The sequence below is a fragment of the Meriones unguiculatus genome, chromosome 14 (assembly GCF_030254825.1).
Source record: "Meriones unguiculatus strain TT.TT164.6M chromosome 14, Bangor_MerUng_6.1, whole genome shotgun sequence".
Lineage (NCBI taxonomy): Eukaryota > Metazoa > Chordata > Mammalia > Rodentia > Muridae > Meriones > Meriones unguiculatus.
Window position 1 is genome coordinate 23,192,123 of NC_083361.1, and position 24,443 is coordinate 23,216,565.

Sequence of the window (24,443 nt, forward strand, 5' to 3'; positions counted from 1 at the left end):
TGATAGACACTAATACATATACACATGTAAACATATACATATATACACAAATTAACATATACACATATGGATACATGTATGCATATGAACCCATACTTATACACTTATGAACAATACACATAATTTCTTTAATTCCCATGATTACAGACAGATGTCCTGTTGCGCCTTTTGAAACAAAGACACTAAAATTCAGAGAAGTTAAGCAGTGTGCCCAAAGCCACACAGCTGAGACATGCCCATCTCTGCCATTCTTTCCTTTCCATCTCTTCATGATGCTTTTGTTAACTGGTGTCAAAGGTAACTTCTGGTAAACCTTCCCCACCTAACCCTAACCCTAACCCTAACTTAACCCATATATACATTTCATCCTGACCTGAAGAAACAGAATATGTTCTCCCATTCCTTGAATTATGGTGAATGTTGACCAAGGGAATGTGGCTGAAGTCACATTCAGGGCTCCTATACTCCAAGTTGAGTGGCAGTTTCTATTTCCTGCTTCATGGAGTGCAGACATCATAGTGTGAGAAAGCCAGGCTACATGAAAAGATCATGCAGAGAAAAGCTGAGACACTCTCCTTGACAGCCCTGGCTGAACCACCAGCTGGTAACTGATGCCAACTGCTATCTCTGTGGAGAGCCACCTTGGTTCTTCCAGACCTCAAATCCCTCAGACCGTTGCAGCTTCAGCTAACCCACAGGGACCATATGGTAGGTGAGTTGCTCTCTCACCCAGCTTCCTGCTCCAGCACCATGCCTGCTTGTTGCTGCCATCCCTCCTGCCCTGATGGGTTCATCTCTTTGGAAGAGTTAACCCAAATACACTCTTCCTTTTTTACGTTTCTTTTGACCATGGTGTTTTATCACCACAACAGAAATGTATCTAACACAGAGCACAAGCCACCCAGCTGAGCTCAGCCAAGCCACACAACCAGAAGACTGGCTTATTATTTTAAGCACCAATTGTTGACATATTTTGTTATGAAGTTAAAAAACAACAACAGCAACAATCAAAATACTTCTTGACATGGGGCGTGTGTCTCCTTTCTCTTAATGGCAGTCTTTTCAAGGATAGACATAGCCTGAATGCTTTAACTCTAGAAATAACCACATTTGGAATCAAGACATTCAAGGAGAACTAAGAAATGGGAGGTTAAAACACACATATGTCAGTAGTTCTGTGCAGAAACTGGAGCTGTGGCTTACCATTCAGAGAGTGTGGAGCAGTAGAATGGTCTGCAAGGACAACTCAGGGGCCTGAACTAGATGTCTTGTGAGCATTCTTGTCTCTTGATGCAGAGATGCCTTCTCGATGGATTGGTCCTCAGCAGCCACACAGCCACTTGTGATCACTTTCTTAAGAATGTCCTACACAAGTACACCTCAGAATATCATGTGTGTGATATTCTGCAACCAGCAGAAGGGTGTTTTGGGTAAGCAAGCCAGCACAGTGGAAGGTTCCTTCAGTGTCATTCTGGAGTCTTTATGATTGAAGTGTATTCAAGAGTAAGAATAAAGGCATGTATGAAACAGCATTTATACTGTTTGGATAAGTGACAATGCTAACACCAGCATTATAGATATGCTCCAACAGAAGTAATGGAAGGGCTGGGGAGATGGTTCATACAAAACAAAACACAACCTGCTGTGCAAACATGAGGACCTGAGTCTAGATGTCAGGCACCTACATAAATAGTCAGGCATAGTGGCGGGCACCTAATTCAGTGCTGGGGAAGAAGAGATAGGAGGTCTCTTGGGTGTATGGGCCAGCCAGTCTAGCCAGGTGTCAGATAAGGTCATTGAGAGACACTGTCTCAAAGAATGAGAAGGAGAGGAGCTGGAAAGATGGCCCAGTGGTTAACAGCCCTTCTCTTCTTACAGAGACCACTCACATTAGGGCATTCAGAACTGCTTGTAAGACCAAGTCCTAAGAAGAAGACACTCTCTCTGGCCTCCAATGCACACATATAGGAACGTGTACACATGTATAATATCACACACACACATACACACAAACACCTATTGGCGGTATATTTTCAATGTTCACTGACTATTTTTTTGTTGCTGTTGTTTTGTTTTTGTTTTATTTTTGCTTTTTATGAGTATGGAACCAGAATGGAAGGGAGAGCCATCATGATAAATATGTAGATACAATGTTTTAAATAGGTTCAGAATTTGGAGACCTTTGAGATCAACAGCTGTAAATTCTAAAGTCTCTGTGTGTAGAAAACACACATCCTCACAGAGCATCCAGCCAGGTGGAGGTTTATCCCCAAACCCTGGTCTCAAGCATGTGTTTGTGTTATTTTGGAAGGGGTGTGTGTGTGTGTGTGTGTGTGTGTGTGTGTGTGTGTGTTGAATCAGGGGTGCATGCCCGTGTGTGCATGCTTGTGGAGGCCAGAGAAGGATGTCAAGATCCCCACTCTATCACTCTGCCACATCAGTCCTTTGAAACAGGGTCTTTCTTTGAGCCTAGATCTATCCTAAAGCCAGCCAACTCTAGTGAAACTCCTATTTCCATTACCCAAGAGCTGGGCTTACAGCCTCCTGCACATCCAGCCTGTTTTTTTATGTGGGCACTGGGGGCTTTAACTCAGGTCTGCATGCTTTTGCAGAACACACTTTTCCCACTGAACCATCTCCCCACTCATCAAGCACGTTTTCAGTGCATCGTTTTTTAACCAGTTCTGGGCTGTCTCTTGGGACCTCACACACAAGCCAGTTCCCAGGTTTGTTTCTACCTTATGTGTTAAGAAGGGACCCAAGGATGTCCCAGGAGGGCGTGGAACAACTGATCTTTCCGTGTTAATGCTATCCTGGATGCCATAAGCCGAGGCCTGCAAACACACCATTGCCCTATGGTCTGTATGCTCAGGAAGCAGAAATGATGTTCCTGCAATTAGAAACGAGATTTGCAGTGGGCGTTGCGTGAACAGCAGACAACAGCCTTTGGCTTTTTCTAACGAGATCAGCCAGCCAGGCTCTTCAAATTGGCTAAATTTATATTGCACACTAAACCCTGTGAATAAATAACAAGGGGATTCTTTTGTTGGCTTGAAAATAATCCATACAAATTCCATCTTAATAACAGTCTGTCTACAGGCTGTGCAAGTGCCGGTGGGCAAAAGTCAGATCCGGGGACAGCGATGGGATGCTGGGTGCGGAGTCAGTAAGATGCTGTTACACAGGCTGCCTCTCAAAGCAGAATTGATTAGGTAAGATTTTTACACCCAGAGCCATCCTGCATGTGAGTTTTTCCAGTCCTTCAGTGCCCAAAGATTAAGGTTCTGTTTCCCCAGAGTCTGGAATATGCCTTGAATTTTTAGCGGGGCGTGCAGAGGGCTGCTACAGCAGATCAGCATGTGTCTAAAAAACTAAACAAATTAAGAGGGATGGCAAGTCTGGCAGCTTATTAATATTGATTTACTGTAACAAGGACCCCTTTCCACACTAGCTGAGGCAGAGGCAACATGCAACCCCACACGTAACTTTAGGCATGGCTTAAGCCCTGCTGTCTGGGGTTCAACAAATGCAAATTGATTTACTAGCTAAAACCTGATCCTCACCCCAAAGTCACCATGGATGTCACTTTTATGGTCAGTTATGGACATCCTCCTGGGCAGGATGGGAACAAGTTTGAGCATCTGGTGCTCACGTGCCCAGATGAGGTTAAGCAAGGTCACATTCTGCCATCGTGTTCCATTTCCCAGGTCAAGCAAGGTCACACTCTGCCATCATGGTCCATTTACTCTTATATAATCATAAGTTTACATGGAAGGCTTCTGCATGCTACATTACTCAATGTTTTTCTAGAGGAACAGAACTGATAGAATAGACATGTGTTTGTAGGGATTGATCAGACTGACTGACACAAAAGGCTCTGGATAGCTCAACAATGGCTGTTTTCATGCTGGACAGGCCAAGACTGCAGTGGCTTCTCGATTCATAAAGCTGGGCTTCTAAGAAGCCTCCATCTGGGGCTGAAGGACTGGAGAATTCCTAGTATGCTGAGATCTTCTGTCCAAATTAGAAGGCCAAAGGAACCGAGTTCTGGCTTTGGGTCTAGGGGTAGGAGAGCAGCAGTAATAGCAGCAGCAGCAGTGTGGACGCACCCGTCAGCCAGGGCCAATGGAAGGGGAAAAGCAGAAGCTTTTCCTGGGGAGTTCTTGAGAAGGGGCCCTCTCCTCATTAGCTCCCATTTGATGCCCTTGCCTACACACCCGAAGGCCTGCCTCTTCGTCGATTTCAAACCCAGCCAAGTTGACAGCCAACGTTAACCACTACACATGGTCTACTGAGTGTCGCATTTCTTTAAAAGTTATTTCCCTTTGCTTTTTTGCTGCTGATTTAACTGTTCAAAATAGCCCCAGTGCCAACAGGCTCTCCAAGATTCCCAAGCACGAAGAACCATGGTGCCTTGTGAATAAAATAAAACGTGAATATAGCACTGTTCAGGCTTGAGTGGCAAGGTTTGTGTTAAATGTGAGTGAATTGACAGGAGCTATTAAACAAGGATGTTTTAAACAGAAACACCCAAATGGAACTATGTATTGATCAGTTGGTAAAAATGTGTACAGAGGCTCCTAGGAACCTGACCAGGTAATTTCCCCCAGAGCAATGATTCAGGATTCTCCAGTACAGTGTTTGCAAGGACTTTTACAGAAGGTAACTTGTGAGTGGTGGGATTCACCTGATTCCTAGAGAGATCAACGGCGATATGATATCAAGACCCCTAAGTGCAGGTAATATTTTCAACATGCTAGTCTTTAGGTAGGAGAAGATATAAGGCTGTGTGTGTGTGTGTGTGTGTGTGTGTGTGTGTGTGTGTGTGTGTTTACACCCTAGATATAAAACTGGAAAAGAGACTGAGGGAGAGGAGAAGTCCACAGCAGCCTTCTTCAGCATTGTCCACTCAGATCCCACTTCACCACTTTTCTCAAGAGTTTGGACAGAGAGATATATAGAATAGTTGTACAAATCAGACACAGGCTTACAATAACTCAGAGATATACCGAATAGGTTACAAAACAAGCACTTGCTGGCAGTGAGCCATAGACATAGACTAAGTGTACAAAACACTTCCTCAAAAATTAATCACAAATTTATTCTAAGACAATTATTTGATATATGGATAATTTTAGAATTTATTAATAAGAAGCACAATTTGCACACAGAAAGGGATATGTTTGTGTATTTTACCTGGAGAATTAAGCCTTGGCTAGTTGACTGATACCACAAAGCATTCACCAGTTTTCAAACTTGATCAATATTTTACTCTATAATCATCACTGCTGAGAACTCCCTTCCCATAAATATGTAGAAAAAAAAGGGAGAACTGTGTTTAGGGTCATTTCAGAAATTTTTAGAAATTTACCATAGCCCTAATCTAAAATTCATTTAATTATCTCTATGATACTGAAAACAGAAACTGTAACAATTTTAAAAATCAAACATTTTAACACAATGCAACCCTAAGATGAACTAGTTTGATATCTATACTGCTGAAGAACAATGGTAGAAAACGCTAAAAGTCTTTGTTTTCTTTCTTGATTCAACCAGTTACACTTATATATACAATTAGAAAACATTTTAGGCACAAGGAAAACACAATGTACCATAGCCTCGACTTTGAGCTAAGGCATTCAGCTGCTGTCTGTTGCTGTGTAGTCTGAAGGTCTGCACTGTGCAAGGTGGACCTGTTGTGTGCTCCAAACCAAAGCAGCAGAGAGGTCATGTGACACAACTTGGTTGTTGTGCTCAGAAGCCTTTCTCTGCTGCCAACCTTTTTACAATTAGACATTCAGTTATACGATCTTGTGTTGCAGCGGTTCTCAACCTATGGGTCATGACTCCTTTGGGAGTTGAATGACCCTTTCACAGGGGTCACCTAAGACCGTCTGAAAACACAGGTATTTACATTACAATTAGATTCATAACAGTAGCAAAATTACAGTTATGAAGTAGCAAGGAAATAACCTTATGGTTGGGAGTCGCCACAACATGAGGAGCTGTACGAAAAGGTCACAGCATTAGAAAGGTTGAAAATCACTGTCATGTGGGGTTATTGCCCAGAGTTAAAGATCTGTGAGAAGAAGCAGGAGGGAATAAAAGAGGGTAATGTTGGGAAAAAAATAAAGTGCTATGTTTTCTCTATATGATTTCCTCTCTCTGCATCATATATTATATATGTATTATCTATTATTATATAATATATTGTATAACACATAATGTATTATATATTATAAATAATATATTGTTATGTATATAAATATATTGTATGTGTGTATATCATACATGTATATATGTCTAACTATATTACATATAACACGTACATGCAAAAAACTGCAACATGACATTACTTTGTATGCTAACTAAAAAAATCTAGTAATAGGAGCTGGAGAGACAGCCCAGGAGTTAAGCTGCTTCTTTGGAGAGGACTGAAGTTTACAGTTTGTTTCACAACATCTGTGTCGGGAGGCTTACACCCCTTGTAACCCCATCTCCAGGGGATCTGTCACCCTCTTCTGGTCTCCATGGACATTACACTCATGTTTACATTCCTTCATATACACATCAATAGAAATAAAATATTTTGAAAAGCTAATAATAAATTTTTTTAAAAAATCTAAAGATCACATGAGCATGCAGGAAGATTTTCCAAGACAAGTGAGCTTTACCCTGTCCTAGTGGAGCGCGTCTCAACCTAGCTTAATATTTTAGCTTCATAAATCACAGAATTTTCAAGCTGAGAGTGAGGGCTATTAATTGATTCATGGACCATGAAGGACCAGGCAGGAGCCATACATCTCTTCACCACAAGGCTGCTGGCGGCTGTGCAGAGAAGCCCTTTAACTTCCTCAGCATCTAATTCAATTAAAGGATTACTAGTTTTGCTGAGCAGGACCCCGCAGATGAGAGTTTGAGTCCCATTATCAATCCCGAGAACACGGAAGAGGTCAAGGAGCAGGAGTGCTGACAGGACTGTGGGCCCTCTGTAGTCAGTCATGCATGGCTCAGACTGGCGGCTGCTGCAAAGAAAATGTGCCCATTTTTAAGCAGGGTTATGAACTGGTTTTGATGATGTAAATAAAAGTGTCTACAGATAACTCAACACTTCTTCTGTTTCATGCCCTCTCCCCAACATTGACTTTAGGTCAGAGGTTACTTCTAGAGTTTGTAAGATACTATAGTAAATGTCAGATCAATATTGGCTTATAGACACAACCCTGAGGCAGAAGAAGCAGCTCAAAGAAGCAGCCATTGCTATATACTCAAAGCAACGGTGAAGAGCAGAGGATGGGCAGGAAGCCTGCAGCTGCCCTGGAGCCACTGGTCAATGTCCTCCCTCCCTACCTCCCCCTACTTCCCTCTTTCCACCCTTCCTCTCCTCCCTGCTTCTCTCCCTTCCTCCATTCTTTCCTGCAGTTGAACTTCTTTTGGTTCTGACTGGGGAAGGACACATTGAAGTGGGATCTGGGATCATGAACTGTTTAGCCACAGTCTTGGCGCTGTCACTTGTAACACATTCAAGGACAGGAGCCACACATCCCTTCGTGTCTCTGGTCCAGACCAGCTCTGCTTTGTTTTGGGTCTGGGTCCTGCTCACCACTTCTATTCTAGGATCTAAGTCTGCCACTGTGTCCAGCTTCAGAAGATTCCAATCTCCCATTTTTCAGATGTTACAACAGTCTGGGAAATAGAAAGGTTTTGACTCCAAGCTCTATTTAAAAGGCTCTCTTAAACCACCACCCCCTGAATTTAGTCAATCAGATTCTCCTCCAAACCTATCATCGTTATTGAGCTTTAATGCACATTTGATCCACCATTTGAATTTACTTTATTATTTTTTCTTTCTTTTTTTAAACTATTTATTTATTTATTACAAGATACTCACTTTGTGTCCCAGCTGTAGCCCCCTCCCTTGTCCCCTCCCAATCCTGCCCTCCCTCCCTCTTCTCCTCCCATGCCCCTCCCCCAGCCCACTGATAGCGGAGGTCCTTCTCCCCTTCCATCTGAGCCTAGTCTATCAGGTCTCATCAAGACTGTCTACGTTGTCTTCCTCTGTGGCCTGGTAAGGCTGCCCCGAAATCATGAAATTTACAGGCAAATGGTGAGAACTAGAAAATATCATCCTGAGTGAGGTATCCCAGAAGCAGAAAGACACACATGGTATATACTCACTTATAATTGGATATTAGACATATAATATAGACATATACTAAAATCTGTACACATGAAGGAGCTAAGCAAGAAGGAGGCCCTTGGGTAAGATGCTCAATCCTCATTCAGAAAGGCAAATGGGGTGGACATCGGAAGAGAGAGAAAACAGGGAACAGGACAGGAGCCTGCCACAGGGCCCCTCTGAAAGGCTCTGCCTAGCAGGGTATTAAAGTAGAATCTTATTTTACTGTATTTTGTGAGTGACACACATTTATGGAAGTGCATGTATGTGTGCAGGTGAGCCTGCGGGTGTGCGCATGTAAAGGCCAGAGGGCACATCTGGTGTCTTCCTGTATCGTTCTCCCCCTTATCTGTGGAGGTGGGATCTCTCACTGAACCTGGGGCTCACTCATTGTCTAGGCTAGCTGGCCGACAATTCTGCAGGATCCTCCCATCTCTGCCCCACCAGCACTGGAGTTACAGGTCTTTCACATGGCCTTTTACATGACTGCTGGGAATTTGGGCTCAGATCCTTATACTTACGTAGCGGTCTAGCTTACTTTCTATTGCTGTGATAAAACACCATTGACAAAGGCAGCTTGTGGAGGAAAGGGTTTATTTCATTTACAGTGCTATATCATTGAAAGAAGTCAGCAGGAACGTGGAGGCAGGAACTGAAGTAGAGACCACTGAGCAACGCTACTCACTGGCTTATTCCTGAGGCTCATGTTCAGCTTCCTTTCTTATATTTCTCAGGACCACTTGCCTGCAGGGGGCAACACTTTCCATAGCAGGCTGGACCCACCCCTCAATCTTTAATCAAGAAAATGCACCACAGGTTTGTCCACAGGTCAATCTGATGGAGACATTTTTCTCAATAGAGATTCCTGCATATATATGTATTCAGCACCAACCACATGGGGTTGGACAAAGTATCAAAGGGGTTCTAGATCTCCTTTCCTCCCACATACCCCATGGTCCCTTTTTACTTTCCGAATTTCTGTGGTTACTCCAGAATATATGCTCACATTTTATAATTCCACGAGTTCCTTCCTATGAATGAAGAGCTACAGTCAATTACTAGCCAGAAAGACAGGGAGAGACAGACAGACAGACAGACAGCTAGAAAGAGACAGAGACAGGGAGAGAGGCAGAGAAAGAGAGAGAGAATGAACTGTAGGGACAAGCCCCTGCTGCAAAATGGTATCTTGTAGATATGACAGGAAGGCTGAGTCCATGGAACCTCAACAATACGCTGGCTAAGCAGGTCCCCACGAAAGGTACCACCAGTTGGCATGCCATCAAAGAGGAGGAAAATCTAGTGAACCTTTTGGTTTTATGGTGTTAAGGACCTTCACCATCAATTACCACTTGATATCCCTCCAGAAACAGTAAATTGACATTTCCTTCCAGGAATACACCCCCCCACTCCCATTCTCAAGAAACAGCCCCTGGGCAGTTCTCTTGCATCCATTCACAGTCACTGGGAAGCAGTCACAACTACAGCAGTGGTGGCTATGAACCTGAAGGCTGTAGAGATGTCCCTAGAGACAGAGAGTATATGATCAGAAGTGGTTGTGAGGGCTTTAATAAATTTAGTGACCCTTAAATCAAGGATCATGCCACAATTCCAAACAGGATGATTCAGACAGCAACATCTTTGTACAAGGCCTGGGCAAGAACATTACAAGTAAATCTGGCTGATTACTTCAAGACAAAGAAGAAAAGTGTACAGCCTCTGAAGACAGGGAGACTGGCAAGCTGAAGGGTCAGGCAACAGTCTCATTTGATGACACACATTTAGCTAAAGCAGTTATTGACTGGCTTAATGGTAAAGAATTGTCTGGGAATCCTATTAAGGTTTCCTTTGCTACTTACCAAGCAGACTTCAATTGGGGTGGTAGAAATGATCATGGAGGCAGAGGAGGAGAACCTATGGGCTGTGGAGGCAGTGGAGGAGGTGACAGTGGTAGCCAGGGAGGATAGACCAATGTGAGAATGTGAACTTCTCTTAGATAAATGGATGCAATCTGTGGGAGGCCTCTAAACAGAGAGGCCCAGGAAGGGATCAGGAGGCTCTCATAGAGGGTCTCAGGGAAGATGGTCAGTGCAGCAGAGGAGGAAAACATCTGGGCTACCAGAGCTGATTCGGGAGCCATGGGGTCTTCTAATGAGGTTGATGTGGTAGGGACAGAGGTGGCTTTGGTCCTTGCAAGATGGATTTCAGGGGTAAGCACAGACGTAGCCTGACATGTAAAGTTCTGGAACAGCTCTTCTTACTGTACCTGGTGTCACTCTTATTATTTTGTAGCCTTCCAATACATTTTTGACCATAAAGTGTGAGAGTCTGTGTGTGTGTGTATGTGAGAGAGAGAGAGAGAGAGAGAGAGAGATAAAGAGATGAAGGGAAGGGGAGAGGGAGAGATATGGGAAGGAGGGAGGGGAAAGACTACTGTAATTATAACCCACTTCTAGTTTCCATCAAAACCATAATTTCAGTTAAAAGAGGGGAAAAAGGAAAAAAGAAAAAATGCATCCTTTGGGGAGCACCATGATCAGTGGCGTGGTTAAGCCTGACCGTCACAGCCCTTGACTCTTCAAGCGTGTGACCCAGTAAATCCTCTTTACCCAGATAACAGTGGGTTATTTGCTGCCCTCCTGTGACCCCAGAGCCTGTGTGAGGCTGTTAAGGGCATGCAATCTTTCTCTCGGTGAATCAGAGCTCTGTGTCATAGTGACGATGCTGGAGTGAACACTTCTAGAAAGTACTGCCACGTTCTACATTCTCCATCCTGGGAAAGAAATCCAGATCAAGAAACTGTGCCTTCACTAGGACCACCCATTATCTCTCCAATTGAACTCTCTGGGGACACAGGCTGCTTCAACTCCATGTGCAGTCCTTCGTTGGCTAATTCCATACATAACAGTCCAGCCTGGCCACCCTCCCAGCGGCCTTCGTCAGTGGCAAATGCTATCAGAGAGTCTGTAGTCAGGCGGACTCACCTCCATAGCATTTGTAAGCTAATCCCTTAAATGGAACACTGCAGCTTATGTTTATCAGGAAACCTTTTTGAGGGAGGTTTACATAATATCCAACAGTATTAGGAAGAAAAAAAAATCCCTTCAGTAATCAGTTCAGCAGGTACACTGTTTATTTTTGCTCCTTTCTGTAGCTCCCCAAACCAACGTGGGATTCCAGAGAAAGCTACCCTCGGCTTATGATTTAATGTTCGCCAACAACTGCAGAGGTGTGCAAGTCTGAGGACTGAAAAATCGTCCCTCTAGCTCAACTCTTTCAGTGAGTGGGCACAGGAAATTACTCCAGGGAAGAGGGACCTTTTATCTCCCAACTGTAGGTGCATTTAGAATGAGGGGATTAAGGAGGTCAGAGCATAGTCCTCCCCTGACTGAATGGGGTTGATTTATTGCTTGGCGTCTTTATAATTCTCTCCTAAGTAAAGGCATACAATAGTGGTTAACAGCTTGGGCTTGAAATTCCCCAAGCATGAATCCAAAATGTGCCAACATCTCTCAGATGCACGTGCCTATGGGAAACATACTGAACTATTTTGAACCTCAAACTCCTCTTCTACAAAATGGTTTGATAATGAACCTCCCTGGATGGGGTGCTTTGGGGACTGTACAGAATAATGGATAAAATACATTTGGTTCTTGGGGCCTCATCACTCCTTTTGAATAGTACGCTATTTTTATTTCTTCTTATTCTCCATGGAAAGGTGGTCATCAGACCCTGCTGTCTCCCTCTCAGAAGGCAGGTTCACAGTCTAGTTCCAAAACTTAGGAGGCCAAGATGTGAACAGCCTTGCAAGAAGTGACTCAGGCTGACTGATGGTGGGCCAATGAGCTCAGGTGTTCTCCCAGAGGGAATGGACATTTCAGGACCGCATGGCCTTGTGACCTCTTCAGCACCAGGAAGGTCAACATCAGAGGTGTTGCCTCTGCATGTAGGTTTTAGGAAGCAGTTCCTTTCCTTCCTGTCCCTTTGTTCTGATGTTTACAGGTGTTAGAAGATGATGCCACTCAACTTTCCATTCTGTCTCAGTTCTGTCCAGCCATGTCTGCAGAGATGGTAAAGTGACTTGATTGCACTGAGCAGCACCCAGAGTGGTGACTCTAAGCCAGAGGCATGGAGGGAAAGATGCAGATCTAGGCACCCAACTTACTGTCACTGATGAATCAGCCTTTAGCGGTTGAAACACAGAAGTCTGACTGCAGGATGAGTGACAGGTAGGGTGGGAAGGACGGGTAGGCTGCCAGTGTATCTGAAGGCCAAGGCTTCTGCCAAGATCATTCAAATGGTAAACTTAAAAATTATTTCAAGGAAAGCATGCAGCAAGGCTGAGGTATGGGATGGAGTCACCTCCAGTAAGACTTCTGTCTCTCCTCATCAGGAAAGAGGCCTCCTTCCAGAGTTCCTTCTGATGCAGGCAGCCACTGACTGTTAAAGCAGTTTGTTAGAGGTGTCTTGTGCACATACTGAAACAAGATACCTTCGTTGGAGAACTTAGTCCAAGACTGGACCTCAGCCAGAGAAGCCACAATAATCTGTCTGCTTATAGACACAGGAGATATTGGCCACACATCTGAACTTTCCCTCAAAATTCATGCAGAAATAGAACTAAGCCTGCTTAAAATGGAGACATTTGGGGAATCTTTAATATAAAAGAGGATTTGATTTTTTAATGTATTCTCCTCTCATATATTACATTCTGACCACAGTTTTCCTCTCCCTCCTGACAGTCCCTCTTCCACCCCAATCCACTCCTTCTTTTCTCTTTCCGTGGATACCAGCTAAACATGGCATATGAAGTTGCAGTAAGGCTGGACACCTCCTTCCTATCAAGGCTGATGAAGCAACCCGGTATGAGGAAGAGGGTCCCAGAAGTAGGTAAAAGAGTCAGAGATAGCCCATGCTCCCACTGTTAGTCCTACAAGATCAAGCTACATAACTGTCACATGCAAAGGACCTAGGTTAGTCCCATGCAGGTTCCCTGTCTGTCCATTCAGTTTTGTGACCCCCTATGAGCACAAGTTAGTTGATTCTGTGGGTTTTCTTGACCCCTTTATTTTCCTCCCCCCTTAAAAGAGGAAATCTGATTCATGAGCTGGCAGAGTCTCTTTATGCCTCGTAAGTACTTATTTATTCAACAAATATTTATGCAATGTAAACTTTGCTCAAAGAGCCAAAATATATATAACAGAAAACAAAAAAAGAGTGTCTAGCTGTAGGATTTCCCTGCAGAGACCAAACAAAGCATCATACAATTAGATGTTCAATTATAGGGCTGAGGAGATGGCTCAGTGGGTAAAGGCAATTGAAGAAAAAACAAACAAATAAACAAAAAGCAAACAAAAACACCAAGGCCTTGTAGCTCTTGCTTACAATCCCAGAGCTTCAGGCCAGGCCTGGGGAAGCCAAAACAGGAAAATCCCGGGGGCTTCCTAGCCAAACTGGCAAGGCTAAAGAGAGGCCCTGTCTCGAAAAACAAGGCGGATGGCTGCTGAGGCACAACACCCAAGGCTGGCCTCTGGTATTCACAAGCACATGCATGCACACACACAGCATACACATGTGTGCACACGTGGAGAGACACAGATTCCCATCTAATCACAAGAAATCCTTTAAAGGAGACTAAGAAGCACTCTACATGGATAGAAAAGAAACTGCTCTCATCTGGAAGGGCAGGTTTTCTCGAACAAGTCATGTTTCAACAGAACACTAACAAATGGAAACCAGCCAACAAGTGGCGTGGAGAAAGGAAATGAGTCCAGGGCAGAGAGCATGGCGCATTAATAGGCCCTGAGTCAGGCATGAGAATAGCTGCAGTGGCTATAGCTCGGAGAGTCCCAAAGAAGCCTAAGAGGCCTCTGGAAACTGTAAGAGGCCTGTGTCTTTGTCTGCCTGCCCTGAATGTCTTTGTCATGCTGGGATGTGTGTGCTGGGTTGAAGCCAGGGTTTGTCATGGGTGCCATGTTTGACAGTTTGGGAAAGTTTCCCTGGGGCTGATTTGAAGAACCAGTCAGATAGGGCAAGAAGAATCATAGCCTTGGGAATTATTTAGCAAAAACCAAAAGTGAGTAAGTGTGAGGAAAAGCCATCTACGACTGGCCATCTAGTGAATGCAAGACTGAGAAACATGTCGATCATGTAATGTGCTGGAGGAAAAATCTCTCAAAAATCATTAGCTTGGGGACCAGGCTCCCGTTAGCCGACTGAGCTAAGACATGGACTGTCTTCATAGTGTGTGGGTTACTTCTCCCATTGCAGTAACAAAGCACCTCATGGAAGCTGTCAAAGGGAGAGAGGAGTTTTCTTCTGGGTCACTGTTGTGGGGCATAGGGATCCATCATGGTGGGAAAGACTCAGCAGCTAGGAAGCTTGGTTTGTGGAGGCAGGAGCTGTCGGTGAGTCACATCGCAGCCGCAGACAGGAAGCGGAGTCTGGGGATGAAAGTGGGGCTAGGCTATCACCCTCAAGCTCACCTTATCATGAGCATCAGGGAGACATTTCACACTTTAGAAAGAATCAGGCTTTAAATGTGGGGCAGCCACCATGTTGAGTCTTTACCTTCTCCAGGAGTCTGGGTGCTTCTGGGGACATCATTGCTCCTTTGAAGTTTACTTTCCCTAACTAAGGAAAATGAGCTTGGAGGAAGAGTGTGTATAAAAGACTTCTTAGCTCACTGAGTACCAATTCCCCACCCATTCTGAAAGAAACGATGAAAAACACAACCAATGAATGTATTTCTAATTAAATGGTGGCACAAGCTCTTGCTAGTGGCTACTGGGTGCCTATGGTAGGCCGGCAACTGCTCAAAGCACTTCTATTTATGCCACTGTAGTACACAATCCCCAGAAACACGCATTAGCCTTGCATTCATCTTACTGATGCGAAAACTAAGGCTGCCCAGTGAGTGGCCGAGCCACGCTTCCAAACCAAGCAAACTGGGATATACTAAAGAAAAATAAGTTTGTTACCAACACGGAGAAATGGTTGAAAAGGCTGGACATCTGAAGCCACCTCTGGGTAACGCTTTTTGGTGAGGAGACAAAGAATGTGGAGAAGCCACACAGGGCCCCACCCATCCCCGAGGATTTATAGGCAGTTAATGGTTGCTAGGGAAGACTGAGATTTTCTTCCCTGCTGTAGCCACTGGTCAGCGGCCCATGCGATTCACCCATCCTCCTGGAAGTATCCCTAATTAAAACCATGGGGTTACAAAAAAAAAAAAAGACAAGAAAGCAGAAGGAGGGCAAGCTGGGAAAAGAAGAGGAATCAGCAAGTGTGGGAGGGAAGAAGAGAGGATAAGGGGGGATGTGAACACAATGCATTCATTATATGCACGTGTGAAATTAATGAGACGTATTATGTATAAATATTATGTATATATTATTATGGATATGCTAATAAAAGTTAAAGTTTTTAAATGAATGTATGAGGCTGGCAAGATGTCTCTGTGGATAAATGCTCTTGCTACGTGACCCTGATGACGTGAGCCGATCCCTGCAACCCGGAAAGCTGGCCTCTGACATCCGAGTGCCTTGGTATGCACATTCGCACAGCAAACACATTAAAATAAATTAAATTGAGTTTCTTTATTTTAATGAGGCCAATCGGCAAGCACAAACATCCTGTGGTAATCAGTTTTCTGCTGCAGGAAGTTTCACTCACAGCCAGAGTGGATAACCACTCTGGACGATAGAGAGTGGCCTGTGGAAGATTTGCTCTTTCATGCCTTCACCATCCAAAGTCTCGCTGTATACCCATGGCAATGAGGCTCTTAGCTCAGTGCCTGATGCCCCTGAAGCCTGGAAGGCAGAACAGACCTGAGTCAGGCTGATTCACAGCTACATGCTATCTCCCCGGCTCACCAAACCCTCATCGGTGCTACATCCAGAACTGTGAGCTAGACAAAGTTCCTTTTCTTTATGAAGTACCTGGCTGCTGGCGTCTCATAATAGTTACAGAGTTGTACTAATACAAATGGATATGATTACTATCGAATCTTAAGAGTGAGGAAACTGGATGTTAAACAGAAAAGACATGATTTAAATCTAGATAATTCTAACTCCCGAGACCTCTTAACCACTACACCACGATTTCTGTCCTAGAAGCAGATCATCCATGAATTCAAAGCCAGCTGAAGGTACCTACAAAGACACTTTCCAGGAAAGCAAGATGGATGGAAAGACAGACAGCACTTATAGAGTAAATCAGTTTCATGTTGTGAAAGCAGCAAATGAGAACCTTCTTAGGAGGTGTAGTCGAATCCCCATGGGGCCTTCTTAAGCCACCAACCCCAACTCCTAGATGAGGATCCTTGCTGTAGTCATTCACTTCCCAGTGGAGGTAGTTGTGCAATCCCTCAAGCAGACTGAGGTGGCAGTGCAGAAGCTGGTTGCATAGCAGTCATCCTCAAATCTGCCTGGACACTGTCCCAAACTCAGAAGCTTACGACAGTCCTTATATCCCTGCTCCACTTTATAAACATTAAATACAGCTCCAGGTGGGGCCTGGCCACTGTCACTTAATTTCATTTTTTAGAATTAGCATACAAAGTAATAGGTTTCCATATATGGTCTTCATACAGCTATCATTTGGTTGGCCCTCCCCTCCCCCATCCCTTTGCATGTTCCCCTGTTCTTTTCATATCCTTTACTCCCTAGTATTCCTGCTTCTACTTACTCTATTGTCTTCATCCATCCCTTCTCTTCAAGTCTCTTTTTCCCCCCAGTATCATGGGCCTCTTTCCAGTTTCCCAGCCTTTATTCATATTTTCTCCCACCTGGATATGCATATTTATTAGAACAGGCTAGAATCTATATTTGAGAGTGTGTGTTTGTCTTTCTGAATGTGATTTACCTTGCTTAAAAATAAATCTATCAGTTCTTTCCATTTCCCTTTAGTTTTTATAATTTCACTTTTCTTTTCATCTGAATAAAACTCCAATTCGTATATGTACCATGTTTCATTATCTATTCATCAGTTGATGTACATGTGGATTGATTCCATCTCCTAGCCATTGTAAACACAGCAACAATGAATTCCAGTGTTCAAGTGTCTCTGTAGCAGGACACAGCACCCTTAAAGTATCTGCCAAGGTATATCTGGGCCATACAGTAGTTCTATTTTTTTTTTATTTTTCAGACACCTCAATGCTGATTTCCATAGTGGCTATGCTATCCTATACTCCCACTAGCAGTGGATAAGGGTTCCTCTTACCCACATCCTCACCAGCATTAGTTGACATTTGTCTTCTTGATGATGGAAATCCCCAAAAGTATTTCTTATAAGCCACCCAGGTCATTCCAACATATGGTCCGGAGAGCAAAGCATTGATCCACTTGATCACTAAAAAGCAACAATGTTCTTGCCTTCTCTTTCCCCTTTCTCGGCTCTTACCTTAGAAACTCTGACATGAAAGGTCCTAGGTGTTTAAGCTATTTGTTTAATTTGACCAAAATTTCATGAGACCCTCATGTTTGAAAAAATAAAATTAAAAAAAAAAAAAACAACACACAACTTTGGTTCTTATGGCCCTAACACTAAAGTCAAGCATAGCAATGAGTATGTGGCATAGGTATCTAACAAAGGTGTACACATAAGAAAATATTGTAGAGATGGGAAGGAGTTGGGGGAATGATGGGAAGAGAGGCCCCAATGGACCATTATTCTCTAGGCAGTGAGGGAAAATCCCACAGAGATTCAGAAGATGTTTTAACTGTTTTGTCTTGAGGTAATTAAAAAGTCAGCTAGACTTACAAGAACTAATACAAAGGAGCTGAGGATGTGGCTTAGTTAGCAAAGTGTGTCAGGGATGGGGTCGTGGTTACCAGCACCCAGAAAAACCCAGGCAACCTCTACCTACATGAGCATGTGGGAGCAAGGGCGTCCCCAGAGTTTCCCGGCCAGCAAGGGAAGCCAAACTGATAAACTACAGCTTCAGTAAGAGACCATGCCTCAAGAAATAAGGGGTAGGGGCTGGAGAGATGGCTGAGTGAGCGATTTGCTGCTCTTGCAGAGGACCAGGGTTCAATTCCGAGAACCCAGGTCAGGCAGCTCCAGGGGACCTGATGCCTCTGACTTCCTTGAGCACTAAATATTCACAATTCTCCTGACACAAATTTACATACTTAAGAATTAAATAAATATTAAAAAGATATGGTGGGGATACTGAATAAGACACCTGACATTGAACTGACCTACACCCACATACCCATGTTTGCGTGAACACACACACACACACCTGCACGCACACACACACACACACACACACACACACACACACAGAACAAAAATAGCATAAAGAAAGCTCACCTATGTCATCCCAATTTTTCTATATCATAATGATGTGAATAATTATAGAGCGTATTCCACCTTTTTCTTCTTTGTTAAGGCTTTGAGGATGAGCAATAGATTCCAAAAACAAAAAGAGAGAAGCATGCTACCTGGTGACTTTATCATGAACACGGGTTAACGCTTTATTTCAAATCCTAGCGGGGGAGTAGACTCTGCTGACCTTGGAAGGGTCATTTGTAGAAAAAAGGGGTGTGGGGTAATCCCTGAAAGACAGGGTACATGTAAATTGAACATGTGGTTAAGGAGATCATAAGACTCTTGACTGACAGGCAGCTAAATGGGTGGGTAGGGAGCTTCCCAGAGTAGGTCTTAATCTTATTAAAGTTTAACATAAAACCTGCTTAAGCATTTTATCACAAATCTTAATTTCCTCCTAGTAAGAGTTTGTGAATTACATCATAAAAAAGTCTCTATCTCAAACAAAGTTAGGGACAACTTTTCCCTGTCATAAACCTGGAAATGGGGTGAAGCTTGGAGGACCGCCTCCATTCAGGAAGGAATGGACCTGATGCTAAGACCCAAAGCCCTAGAAAGAGTGACCAAGACAAAGTCCATGGGCAGTGGGACAGCAACATGGAAGTTTCAGCTCTGGTGTGATGCACATGACTTCACATTTATTGTGTGTTATTTTTATGTCGGATTCTGATTCTTCTACAACACACGATCCCTTGATTACTATCAAGCCCATGGTTGACACAGGTAAATACTGGCTGAATGAATGAGATTTTAGTACTCACATAAGCAACTAGTATTGGTTATATAAGTACAAACAGTTCAATCATGACTCCGTGTTATATATGATACGAGGAGAACTAAACCATAACTGTATTACAAATGTTGTGAAGATACTTAAATCATGACTCTATATTATATACAGTGTGAGGAGAGTTAAAGCATAGTTATGTATTACATATGTGTGAGGGTAGTCCAATCTTGACTCCACATTATAGACCAGGTAAGGATGGTTCAATTGCAGGACACTTTGTGAACTGATACTTGGGAGCATATGAACTGTGTCTTAAATCTGAAATTTCCTTTACAGCCTTGTGTTTCTAGGGCTTGTTCTCCAGATGGTGGTTCTATTGTAAAAGCCATGGCATCTTTAGGAGGTGGATCCTGGATGACTGGTGTCATGAGGGGCCTTTGGAGGGTCTCAGCTTTGTTATTTCCAGGTCCACTGTGGTATGAAGAGCCTGCAATACACACTCCAGCAGCCGTGAACTCTGCCATGTTTTACTCACTATGATAGACTGAGACTCTGAAACCAAGAACCAAGACAAATTCTTCATCTCATACAGACACTGTTTCTTTGGGGTATTTTATCACAACAACATTTGAGAAGTAACTAATGTGGCATGCAAGAGTTCAATGATATCAGTGTTAAACCATGACAAAAAAAAATCATACCCGCATGGACAAACAAAAAGCATTTATCCAAAAAGATAAGATACTGAGGATCCAGAAGCCAATCAGTAAAACCCCACCGTAATTATGAGGAACAAATCTATGGTCACTGGGAGTTAGAAGCTTGAGCACATGATCACAAAGAAAGTGTGAATCTAGATATGGTGATGAGATCTATCTGTACATCCACAAAAATTCATAAAAACGTGCACAGTAAACCAGCGGTTTCACATTATTGCCACTAAAATCCTATCAAATGGGTGTGTGGCAAACATGTAGGGTTTGTATGCCAACCAATACAGCACTGTGTCTTTCTCTTGGACTAGCCCCTGTCTCCACACTCCAGGCATAGCACTTAGACTGCAGTGTGGTCTTTCATTCCTGTCCCTCGGGGTCATTGGCAGTGTAAAGACACATAATCAGGAGTCTCTGTCCCACAGTGTCAGAAATGGTAACAATATAATCTACTGTTGTGAACCAGCCACATTCTACCACATAGAAACAGAAGTGGAGAAAGCTGGTTGCTGAGTAAAAGAGAGACCTGTGTCAACCCACCAAAGGTTGTGAGAATAAAAGAGAGAGAAAACAGAGAAAAGCAGAGAGTGAGAGTCATCGGGGGAGATAGAGAGAAACAGACAGACAGAGCGTGAATAATACAGGTTGGATGTCTTATATAATAGATTTCTAGTTTCTAATCTTTTTAGGGCCCACCTAAGCCGAGCATGGTAGCAACTCACTTATAATCCCAGCACTCAGAATGCTGAAACAAAAGAGAGTCTCAAGTTGAGGGCAGCCCAGGGTAAGCAGCAACACTCTGTTTTAAAACAAACAAGATAAGCTCTCTCTGTTTACATACCAGTGGTTTCTCTGAGCTCTCCCAGGCCACATAGCAGATTCTTATGGCCGCTTCTGTTTAATCGGCTGAAGCTGCCCTGCTTCTCAAACACAAACTTTTGAATGAATCCATGGGTCTTTAAGGTCAAGCCTATCACCATCCGCTAGTGAGGGTCTGGGAGACTCAACCTCTTGACGCCTCAGTTTGCTTGTCTTTAAAGCTGGGATCATGGGACCTTTCAAAGAGACGAGAGGATGAAGGGAGCCAGGTAACACAGCAGAGCAGCATCTGACACGTGATGGGGCCCCAGTGGTGCTGCTGTTGCAGTTTCTCACACGGCTTTATCGGGATCTTCCGAAATCCCCAACCTCATTCCAGACCCGCAGTAGCTGTCAATGCTGGTGTTTTCAGTGGTAAGAAAACAAAACACAGAAAAGCATCCCATCTATTATGAGCACCTGAAGATGTCCCCTAACACACACAAAAAAAGGCATCTTGAAAGCAGAAATCCAACAGAATACAAAGTTATGAACATCAAGAGTTTTGCTTTATTTCCTTAAATCCTGGTAAGATTTACTGTGAAATTATGCCACAGTGCCAAAAATAGAAACTCAGGGCCTTTAGCACCAAGATTGGCTTCCTTCCCCCCGAGGTGTGAATGCAATGGAGATCTGTGGATGGTATTTTCTATCTACTTTGTAATCTAGAGTTTACAGAACACTCTCCCGTATTCTATTTGACTTTTAAATGTACAGCAACTACTTGAGGCATGTATTATCATTGCAATGTTACAGGCGTGGAGTTGAAGGCTCAGAGACAACAATGTCACCCTGTCACTCCGCTGCTTCATCGTCACAGCCGGGGTAGAGGTCCTCCAGCTGAGATCTAAGTCTTTCCACAGTAATCATTTTTACGCCTACAGATAAATTCTCTGCAGAGGAGCATAGGTGTCGTTATTTCTTTACCTCTCAGATTCGACCACCGACATTCTTGTTCCCACCCCGTACATCAGGTGCTCTCAGAAGTCGGGGAAAGGTTAGTGAACCACCTTGTTGTGTGGAGAATGAGGACAGGCCTTCAATAATTCAAGTCCAAGGTGACCCTCAGGTGTTTGTACCTGGGTAATCAGCCCAAAGTAATTCTTGACTTTAAAAATCTAGCATTCTCACCCATTAGATGACACTGCTTCTTGAGTTACTTTATTCCTAACCCAGGAATTTCAGGGTCTCCACTGGGATGGGCGGCAGAGTCACATACTCCACACTGTCAGACAATCAATCGTTAGCACTGCAGGAGAAACACATGCACTTGCTTTTCCAGCGGACGGGACAGCATGAACAACAAACAAGGTAATATTGTGCAAATGTGACCCAAAACATTATATAGCAATAGAGATATGTTGGTTATTGTCTTAGTTAAGGTTGCTGTGATGAAACACCATCACCAAAGCAACTCGGAGAGGAAAGCATCTATTCAGCTTACGTCTCCACATCACTGTTTATCATCAAAGGAAATCAGAACAGGAATTCAAGCAGCGTAGGAACCTGGAGATAGGAGCTGATGCAGAGGCCATGGAGGAGTGCTGCTTACTGGTTTGCTCCTCATGACTTCCTCAGCCTGGTTTCATACAGAACTCAGGACCCAGGGATTTCACCGCCCACAATGGGCTGGGCCCTTCCCCATCTATTTCTAACTAGGAAAATGTCCTACCAGCTTGCCTACAGCCTGTTCTTATGGAGATGTTATCCCAATTGAAGCTCTTGCCTCTCTCATGACTCTAGTTTGTGACAAGTTAACATAAAATTAGCCAGTACATATACATATATACATATATATATGTAATTAATATATATGTCCAGATATAACATATATAAAAAATATACTAATATACACATATACATATAATCATATATATGGTTGAGTGTAGCAATGCACACCTGTAACAACAGCACTTGGGAGACAAAAGCATGCAAATTTCTGTGAGTTCGAGGCCAGCCTGGTATATATAGTGAGTTCTAGGACAGCCAGAGCTACATAGTAAGACCCTGTGTCAAAAATGCCCCAGAAAAATATGTACGTAATAAATATGTGTTATATATGTATGCATACACATATAGACATATAATGCATATATTATGTATGTGTATTCATGTGTGTTCGCATATATACTTTCCAACATTTCTATGTTGGGATATGCTGGACAGAGTGGTTATCTGTTCCCTTAAAACAAAAGAGGAAAATTATCAACTTACCTAGGTATGTAATAAGCTGGAGTGTTTCCGCAGAAAAATGTCATTAGCCCAGGAGACTCAGAGAAATGATGCTTGGGCTTGAGAGACTGCTGAGGCTGCTGTGTAAGGCCAGGGTGCTACGCAGCTGAGAAATCCACCTGGAGACACTGACGGGTTAGACACGGAGCACCCCATAAAGGGGCCTTAGAGTGTTGCAAGCCTTGTCTGTAGCCAGTGGCTCTGTTCAGAGTGACTGCATCCTGAGGATGTAGAGTTCATCGACAGGCCAAGCCATTGATGGCATTATATGCTAAGAAGTGGAGTCAACTTGGAGAAAGCAGGTCTTACATTAGGGACCTTAGCCTGCCCATTAGCCTGGGCAGGGTCTATCCATCTGAAGCCTCTTTAGTGTGTTCTCTATCCCCTACCCGGGCCACCCCGGGATACCTGCTATGATGTCCTGCCGTGCCTTGAAAGCCAAAGCAATGGGACCAAGCACCAGTGTACTAAGCCATCTAAACACAAGGGCCAAAACATTTTCCTCTAAGTTTATTTGTTCATGTGTTTTAGTATAGTGCTATAAAGCTAATTAGTACATCTGGCTTGATACGAGAGTTTGTGTTGGTAAAATAATTGCAAGAGAGAAAAAGAGGGGGCGTAAGAGTGGTGTGTGTTTGTGTGTGTGTGTGCGCGCGTGCACGCATGGCTGCAGGGCTCTGTGTACACATAAATCATAAAATCCTAAAGCCTACACCAGGACAGGCTAGCTATGAGGATGAGAGATGATTCAAGCGAGAACACAAATGAGGTCACTGGGTTTTTACAGAAGTGTAATGCCAGGCCACTGATGACTTTATGCTAGAGTGTAAGGACTACACCAGCTGGAGAACTTGGCCTTCAAGAGTGAGAATGTGAGCACACCAACTACCACAGCCAAACCAGCATCACTCCCAGCCAGCAGAGAAAGACTTCATGCTAATTCTGTTTTCTTCCCATGGCAGCAACTTCTGTGAAGAGCATAAGCACCTGTGTGCTACTGGAGGTGGCTCTGGGTAGGATACAAGACATTCACCCGGGATGAGGTTTTGGAGATATTTAATTTAGATAATCAAGGAATGTGACCCAACTCCTACTTTTAGCTAGGACAGTGGCTAGCTTATATTACACTTAATCTTCTGCCAATAACAGCTACAAAATCTGAGTACAAATTCCAATGCTGTTTGAAGTCACTGAAAGATAAAGCAAAGCAGTCAAATTGATGAAGTGAAATCACAAGAGATGAGAACAATATTGAGGTGAGCCCCTTCTCCTTGTTGTGTGTGCCAAAGGGTAATGCAGGCCACTCAGGATGACCACCCTAGACCTTAAAGCTCTCACACCCAGCTAGGTTGGTTAAGATGTAGGCTCAGGTGCAGAGGCACCCAGAATTTCAAAG